Raw genomic sequence first — 9809 nt, 5'->3', positions numbered from 1 at the left:
GTGCCCCTCAATGTCTTGTGGGAGAAAATATATAGTTTGATACACTTGTCAATATCTCTAACTCAAAAATGATGAGTATAAGGAGTGACCCTTATTGTAGTCTTATATTTCTCTCCAACAATTAAGAGAGTTGGTGGGGATGTTTTTTCCATGAGTTCATCCCGGGCCCCAGGAGATTTTCATCTTGTATTCTCTTTATAATCCTATCTTAGTGTTTCATCCTCATGGCTAAGTTCAGCAATACTTCTGCATTCCAGACAGTAAAATGTGTAAGAAGAGATGTAAAAACAATCGGCTTTGTCTTTATGGAGATTAACTTAAATTTATGCTCATAATATAATTCATATTATATTTGATCAAAATTAATCACTGATAAGAGACTATAGAAGGTAATCTCCTGCTTGTGGTCATATGTACTTAGGATTCTATTACTAAACAAAATGAAAGAATGCATTATATGCACAATTAGTGGTCTCTAGTACAAAGAAATTACCAGGTCATTTCCAATTCTCAATATTAAAAAAAGTTTATTTCTTACTGCACTATCAAATTGGAAAGGTCAGTAAAGGGGCATTCAATAATAGTAAAAATATGAATAACAATCATATGTATAACAACAGAATCATTTAAAAAGATGTATATTTAAAATGTGATTATTGCATTTTATTTCCCCTGGCAGAAAATAATAAACTGGAGAAAAATCACATTTGATTGATGTCTGTTACATGGATTTTTAAAATTTGTATCAATGAATGCTTTTTAAAGGTAAGCTAATTGAGGCCTACCGAAGGTAAATAAATCCTTAGTTATTTTGGTAAATATATTTTACAGTTTCATTCTTTTTCAACTTAAGTTAGATAATAGGTACTATATTCTCTCCTAATGTAAATGTTTATGAGCATTGAAACTCCATCTGGAGAAAATAGAAACACTTTTAATTTAGATGACATTTGAAGAAGGAAATGTATAAATGTATTCAAAGCTGTAAGTGAAAATGGGAAGGTCCTATTGAAAAAAAAAGAAAGGACAAACACTTTCCAATGACCTTTCTATAATATTAGCAAATTTATTATGATCTGTTATGAAAGACTGTTTTGCCTGCCTTGTTTCTACTGTCTCAACTCCCTAAGTACGAATTCAATTGAAAAGTAACTTCAGGTATGGGTCCATTTTAATGTCCCTCTACAAGATCTGCAGTGCCATTAATTACAATCATATAATCTTAGAGCCAAGGACCCTTAGAGATTATCTAATTCTATTCTATTAATGCATGATGAAATGGGCTTAGCAATCTGTCTAAGGTTACACAAATTCAAAAACACATAGAAAGTTTTCATAATCCAATTAAATTAAAAGTATAAAACAATTAATGTCACTAATTTATGTATAAGAAAATATTAAATATCATTTTATATGAAGTGATTCTGATAATTTTAATGAGTTCATAACAATGCTTCTAAATATTTCAAAATTTTAGTTTATCATCCAAATATGATAATAATATACACTTTTATAAGTGAGTCTTCTACAGTGAAAATTACTAATTATAGGAAAGAGAAAATCATGGATAAATAGGGTTGTATAAAACTCTTAAAATGTACATGTGGAAATTTAAAAATATCCTCTTGCCAAGGGGATGTTGATGTCATTCCATAACAGGATTGACATGTGTAATTAAAACAAACAATAAAAATTAAGAATATATAAATAATATTTTAAATGCTTGAATTTGTTATTTATAATGAATATTGAAATTTATTTAGTGAGATAAAAGGTTAACAAATTCTTGAATATAATTATACTACTTTTATAATAAAATGCATCCAAGCTGAAATCTCACTTCTGTTGTCAACTGCTTTGATGGTTCTAGACTCATTTCCCTATTTTTGGTGAGTCATAAGATGGATGACGCACATGCTCAATAGCAGGTTATGTTCATGGCTAAGGTTTATCATAGCAAAAACTACAGAGCAAAACCAGTTCTATTCATATTTTTAATGAATAGTAAACTAATGATATCTTGTTATTCCTATGCTTTGTCTATCATACCTACACATAAATATAAGCACTGGTAAGTTCTGGTTCCAAACATAGCTTATATATGAATGCCATAATCATTCAATATGCATACATTAGCCTTGAATTTTGAAGATTAAAAATTGTTTGTAAAACTATCTAGAAAAAATTTATTATGATTACAGCCACTATTAGGTTTCAAAAGGGTTCATCAGAAATCTCTGAGGTATATAATGGGGAAAGAATATTTTGACTACCACTTTAACAGGTCTGCTATTTAATAATATTAGTTTCTTTTTAATTGATGTTTCATGGACATCCAGAATACTAGCTATAAAATCATATATGCTGCATAATGCAAGCAAAACAAAAGCACCTGTAAATACTACAGAAGACTATACATGTATGTATATCATTGCCATAAAATACCTATATACATATATGTATATACACACATAATTGTTTTCACAACCATGATATTATTACTTACAAAAGGATGCAAATTTAGGGAGATGGCTAAATAAGTTATGGCTTTTTCATAAATTGTAAGCCTATTCATTATAAAATATTATTGAGGATCAACTTTCATTTGTTCCCCAACAAATTATTGAGCATCTACTATGTATATTCTACGCCCATTTCTAGGGACTGGGGAAAAAATAGTGAAAATAACATTCAGAATGTCTTGGCTTCACAGAGCTGTTGTTCCAGTGTTGGGAGAAAAACAGTAATTAATACCACAAAGTATCATGTGTTGTATGCCAGATGGTTTAAGTTCTATTCTAAAAAATGTGGCAAAGAAGGGGAATAGAGAGTTCTGGGCACAAGAGATGCTGGATACTGAACAAGATGGTTGCTGAAAGCCTCACTGGGTGATATCATCTGAATACAATGAGTGGTTATGAGAGAATGAGCCAAGAGTATAATTGAGAGAACATATTTTCAGGGAGCAGAAATAGCAAATGAGGCCTTGATGTATGAACGCACCCGTGAGGTTCCACTAAGGATGCCAATGTGATACAGCAGAGGACATGAGGTCACACTCCATGGGGAGATGGTCACATAAAGCTTCTTAGAAAATGGTAAGAAGTTTGTTTATTTAATTGGCAGCCATGAAGGGTTTTAAACAGAAAAGCAATCGCCTCTTTAAAGAATTAGCAGTAACAGTTTGACTGATCTGTGAAAATAGACCATAGCATAGCAAAAGAGAAAACAGGGAAATTAGTGAGGAAACTATCGTGTAAACTATTGCTGAAGCTGTTCTAAACTATAAACTATGTAAATTATAAATTGAAATTGTTCTATGCAAACAAGATATATTTGAACCCTGTATATTAGAGGCAAAAGTCCATGATATTGGCAATGTTTTGGCCTGAACTATGGGAGGAACAGAGTTGGAATTACTCACCTGGGTTTAAATTTGGGAGCAGCAAATTTGGGATTAGAGGATAGGAAAGATCAATAGTTTTATTTTTGACAGGCTTAATTTTAAATAGACAATCATATAATATATTTTAAATAAACTATTAATCATAAAATAATGTCAGGCTATATTTTAATACTCACCTATCAATTATAAATAAATAAAATGATAAGAAAATACATAGGCCGGGCGCGGTGGCTCACGCCTGTAATCCCAGCACTTTGGGAGGCCGAGGCGGGCGGATCACGAGGTCAGGAGATCGAGACCATCCTGGCTAACACGGTGAAACCCCGTCTCTACTAAAAATACAAAAAATTAGCCGGGCGTGGTAGCGGGCGCCTGTAGTCCCAGCTACTCGGGAGGCTGAGGCAGGAGAATGGCGTGAACCCGGGAGGCGGAGCTTGCAGTGAGCCGAGATCGCGCCACTGCACTCCAGCCTGGGTGACAGAGCGAGACTCCGTCTCAAAAAAAAAAAAAAGAAAATACATAAAAACCGCAATAGTTTTTGTAATTAGACAGTGGAGTTACTTGTGATTTTAATGATGTAGGAATTATTCAGTTTTTAAATAATAAATCTTTATTAATTTTATAATTATCAAAGATGCTATAAAAAGAAATAATTTTTTATTACTATGCTACTGATGTATTTCCATTGCATTGACTAACAAAATTAATACTAGAATTTTCAAAAGTATCCACAGTGGTTACTTTATTTGCACTGTTAATTCAGCTCTTTTTAAGTATGCCTTCTCGTTCCCTAATTGATATAATTCAGAGACTACACTTGGACACAATTTAATGAATAAGCAAATTAGGTCCAGTTATTCCAATATGAAATTCCTTTTAATTATGGGCTACTTTTGGAGATGTAGAATAACTTGAATGTTTAATTTGGTGACTCAGTATGACCTAATTCACATTGTTTTATGAGTGGGTGAAAAATATAAGTGCTAGGAAATGTGTACCAGAAATAATTTGTCATCTAATTACATTTCAGAACATTATACCTCCTCAAAGCCTTGTTTCGGCATATATCTCATTTTAAAAATCTATGTTGTATATATGTTTACTTCTTTAAAATTTTAAAAATGTTTGTGGAATTCACATAAAATACAGAAGAGACTAGCAATAAGTGACATACTTATACTTCATGACCTGAAAATGTATATGACTATATTTTTTTCTTTCCTACAAAAGAATATATTCAAATACATCGTAAGAAAAATGTATAGCTTTATAGTTAGGATAAACCTTTAATTCAAGTGCTGTTACTTGAATTAAGGATGCACAAGCCCCGGACTCTACTCCACAAACCCCACCCGCTCTTCTCACCACATAAATACCTAGGGAGAGGGATCTGTCTGAAGGAACCTTTCCCACAACAGCCTTTATTCAAAATGACACACCTGCCACTTTCCTGATGCCTACTCTTGTACTCCAACTGCAGTGTGATTCATTACACACAGTTTGCTTGTATGTTATATGACAGTGATTACATCAAGGATTTGGGTACTAGCTAACTGAATTGATATATTTGAAAGTACTTTATAAAACAGAAAGTGCTGAACAACCATTAAGTATACAGAATGATTTGGCAACAATCATATGTAGTACCATATTTTCTGAAATATCTATTTCTTAAAAAACAAATTTCATTAAGTGTATTATTTGCTGAATAATCTCTCAAAGGTCATGTTTTCATATAGCTACTATTATTGCATTTTGAAATCAAACATTATTTTCTTTGCCATTTCAGAGAAGCCCTTGGTAATCCAGCCCGCAAGTGCAATTCATGCGCATGGCTCTAAAGAGAAATGGGCAAACAAAAAGAAGATTAACTACACATTCAATAATCATTTATTTATTTTCTTAGAGATATCTACAGTAGCTCTCTCTTATCCTTATTTTAATAAATGCTGACGTACAGAATTAGTGAGATTTTTGGTAATAATATTTTTTTTGAGGCAGATTCTTGCTTTGCCAACCAGGTTGAAGTGCAGTGGTGCAATCTCCACTCCCTGCAACCTCCACCTCCTGGGTTTAAGCGATTCTCCTGCCTCAGCCTCCTGAGTAGCTGACAGGTGCGCACCACCACGCCCTGGCTAATTTTTTGCATTTTTAGTAGAGATGGAGTTTCACCATGTTGGCCAGGCTGGTCTCACTCCTGACCTCAAGTGATCTGCCTGCCTCGGCCTCCCAGAGTGCTGGGATTACAGGCATGAGCCACCGCGCCCACCCGGGTTATAAATTTGTTATTCCTCTTGTGGTTGTTTGGGATGTGTATTTGTGTGTGTGCACATATACATATTATTGAATTTACCACGTTACTCCAAAGGCTTTTCTTTAACTATTTTGCTTGATGTATATTCAACAATGATAGTCTCAAACAAACAAACAGAAAACAGAAACACATCTGATTTTTCACCAATACTGTTTATAGATTGAATCTGTATAGAGTCTGAGGCTATTCTGATGATAAATTTATTATAGGACTAGAAAAAACTATTTTGCCATTTTACAAACTCTCATTATGCACCTTATGTAATAGTGCCAAGTTAATAAATTTGCTTCTATGTTTATAGTCTTCAACGGAAAAAACTTACGAGGTACTATTTTCCAGATGAAAGTGAAAGTGATGACAGATTTTATTTCTTCACTTAAATTATTAAGATATACCTTTATTATGTGAGCATAATCGATTTTATTGCAGGGAAGGCCCTTAATTCAGTAAAAAAGACAGGATTGCTTCTTGAATATTAAAACATTTTCATCTTTTCAGTTTTGCTTTTCTTGATTATCTATTTTTCTTTTTACGGAGTAATGTATATCATTTTTTAATTAAATATAATTTAAATAATATTTTACAATAATCTAAAATGCTTCTGAATACTTCGTCAATAACTTTTGGATGTTCAATAACATTAAGAACGATTACATTTTTCAAATATTATTTTTGCATTATTTATATGTTTGCATTTTTACAAGTGTTCTAATCGCATATTGCAAGGCCAAATCAGAATTTTTAAAGACTTTATTTTATTAACATTTAATTATAGCAATAATTAAGAAATAAAATAAAATGACATAAAATTTTAAATCTTATGAATAAATTAAACCTATATATTTAAATTACTTTACAATTTTAGCATTTTTCATAAATATACAGAAATTTCATTTCGTGTGTTGTTATAATTATTACAATATTAAAATTATGTAATGGAAAAATAAATTAAGCATCAATTAAGACAGCATACATCTGTTGGCAAAAGAAAGAGAAGGTATATTTGATTTCCTTGATTTTTTCCTCTCAAAATTGAGAAATAGTTTAATTTTATAAATCTATATCCATTTAAATTACTTAAGTCACCATTTTAGCCTAATGTTTTCATTTTCTAGATAGATTACTCTTCTTTTTTTTTTTAAAAAAAGGTATCATTTATTCTGGTTATGAGTAAAAGACAATTTTAGATGTGCAAATATTTAGATATATAATCACAATTAGTATTTTTACTTCATGAAATCTTTAGGCGCAAACTTTGCTGTTCTAAACTAAAATTTGGATTCCAATTCAAAAGCTAAAGACTATCATAGTGTGATTATCCCAAATGAACTCTTTTACCTAACACTTACTGAAATTTGAAGATAAGTAGTATTGAGATTCTACAAGTCAGTAAGAGGTCTTCTCTCTGTGAACTTTTAGGTTTTAAGGGCACAAGGAATTTAATGGCTACTGGGCTAAAGAAGGTAATAACCACTATTGTGCATATGATTTTAGTCATATAGGCAAAAAGCCTAGGAGTTACATTGTTTGGACAGATGGCATAAGTACAATTAATTGCAATATAAATTGTCAGATTGTTTCAAAAAGCTCTACAATAAATTATTCTTCACCAGAAATATATGAGAGAACACTAGAAACAATAAGTCCTATAGTTATCTTTAAATGCTACCTATTTGATGGTTTTTCTGGTGACATTCCTGTGTTATTTTAATTTGTATTTTCTTTACCACCCATGAATCTTAACAGATTTTTTCTATGAAAGTTCAGCACTTTGATTCATTCTTCGGTGGACTGACTGCCTGTGCCTATCCACTTCCCTGGCTCTCTTGCTTGGTGTGTGCATGTGGCTTAGTTTTAGCAAATAGAATATTTGCTGTCCCTGAGCCTTAGTCTTAAATCCTTATACAAGCACTTTTTCTTGTTATCTTACCTGTTTGTCTGACTTGGGTGATGATTCTTAGAATAATTTTGGTTGCCAAATGTTAAAGTTAGTAGAACTACTATAAGCCTCTGAGTGGCTAAATGGTAGTTATTTCTGTGGCCTGAATACTCTTATGAGATATTCAGAGAGATTGAGAGGGAAGAATTATTTTTGAAGACATGGAATTTTTATTTTCTATTCCTTAGAACAGTTTAGTTTACCCTAAATAGTAACTACCTATTATTTTCCTCTGCTAATTTTTCTTGAGGCTCCTAACTTTATCAGGTGAATTTTAAGATATCTGTGAGGCTGGGCACGGTGGCTCACACCTGTAATCCCAGCACTTTGAGAGGCTGAGGCAGGTGGATCACGAGGCCAGGAGTTCAAGACCAGCCTGGCCAACATGGTGAAACCTCGTCTGTACTAAAAAGAAAAAAATTAGCTAGGTATGGTGGCGCTCGCCTGCAGTTCCAACTACTCGGGAGGTTGAGGCAGGAGAATTGTCTGAACCCGGGAGGCGGAGGTTGCAGTGAGCCGAGATCGTGCCACTGCATACCAGCCTGGGTGACAGGCAAGACTATATCTCAAAATAAATACATACATACATACATACAAACACATATATGTAATGTATAAATATTACCTTTTTGTCATCTATTTAACAAAATATTTGCTCAAATATATACTTCCATCTGACAACTATTTAACATTACTTTTCTAATATTTTTACCTTATTGCTGCTGACATGATACATTTTTATTCATTCCACTACATCCTTGTTATTTTGGAAGATCTATCCTTTATTTCTTTATTAAGGGGTATCTTCAATTTTTTGACCTCACAATTAGATGCATAATTTTCAAGTACTATTTGAAATAAAGATACCTTATATTGTCTTAGCAAATTAGTCAATTTCTCTACTTACCCCTCCCAATAAGTTGACAAATTCAAAAAACATAAATTTCCCCATTTCTTTTTCACCACTCCCTTCCAAGAAACCTTGGAACCAGTTTGTTCCAAGGTTTGTTCCCACCAAAGTCTAGATTATACAAAAATATTTTAGAATGTTAATGATATATTGTTAGTAAAATTCTTCTATTGAATAGTTTATGATAATTTGTCAACATGAAATGTTAGGCAGACATTGAATACCAACTAGAGCTATTCATATTCTCTTAACGGGATTTCCATTGAGTTATTGATGAAAGATAAAGTGATATAAAGAAAATGTGTATACACCAAGTGCAAAATATTTTATACCCTTTATGTGGCCATGAATATTAAATCATAGTTATGGGAGGAAATTGCCAAATACATATATTAGGCTGTTAAAAACTGTTTTTCTGAGCTCTGGAAACTGATGGATAGGCATAGCAGAAGAGAGCAGAAGCAAGCCAAGAAATCGAGGAAAAGATACTGCTATATAACAAGAAATAAAATAAAAGTACATAATGTAATTCCCTTAGAAAATGAAGTCGGGTGACTGAGAAGATGTGGAGAACCTTTATAACAATTTCCTTTTTCTAATCAGATTTGATTATAAAACATCGACATAAAATCAATATATGTGTATTATATTCATTTCAATTTTAATTTCAAGACTTAATTTTGCTGTCTTAAAGATCATGGATAACTCCATCTTATCTCAATGTTCAATCTATAATTCATTAAAACAGTTTTCAAAAGAATTTTCAAAATACTTTTTTATGATTACAACCATACTTAATCTTAAATTAGGACATACTGTGTGATAAATACTATGGTGAAGTACTTCTCAATAATCCATATTCTTAAACACAACAAGTTCTACGATCAAACTGCTTAAATTTATATATTTGCTCAATCATTTGCCACATAAATATTTTACAGATGAAGAAACTAAAACACTTTTTTTTTCCGAAACGGTTTCAGGGCTAACTAACTTACTCATGAGCTTGGTAAAAATAAAAATTATTAGATACCTTGTGGATCCGTTGCATATATTTCAAATTTAAGTTTTTGAAGCACTTTTTGAAAAGACTTCTTTATGTGACATTTGTTCATTAAAAACACAGTGATTCCTTTTTTGAAATACGATCCAATTATAAAATATCCTGTGTCTAGAAACGAATTTATTTTCCTAACAAAAATGTATTAAATTAATTAATTAAGTTCTCAGAACCATTATT

General features: G+C 31.9%; 1 long non-coding RNA gene across 2 annotated transcripts in view; it reads left to right on the top strand.

The window, feature by feature from the left end:
* The first annotated feature begins 3048 nt into the window (after positions 1–3048).
* Positions 3049–9809, top strand: part of LOC134809264 (uncharacterized) — a 48437-nt gene continuing 41676 nt past the window's right edge. For both annotated transcript variants that reach the window (XR_010154572.1, XR_010154571.1), the window contains exon 1: positions 3049–3098. This is a non-coding gene — a long non-coding RNA (uncharacterized LOC134809264). The remainder of the gene's footprint in view (positions 3099–9809) is intronic.

The sequence above is a fragment of the Pan troglodytes genome, chromosome 22, assembly GCF_028858775.2.
Source record: "Pan troglodytes isolate AG18354 chromosome 22, NHGRI_mPanTro3-v2.0_pri, whole genome shotgun sequence".
Classification (NCBI taxonomy): domain Eukaryota; kingdom Metazoa; phylum Chordata; class Mammalia; order Primates; family Hominidae; genus Pan; species Pan troglodytes.
The sequence above is the reverse complement of the archived record's forward strand: the minus strand, read 5'-3'. Positions and strand labels throughout refer to the sequence as shown.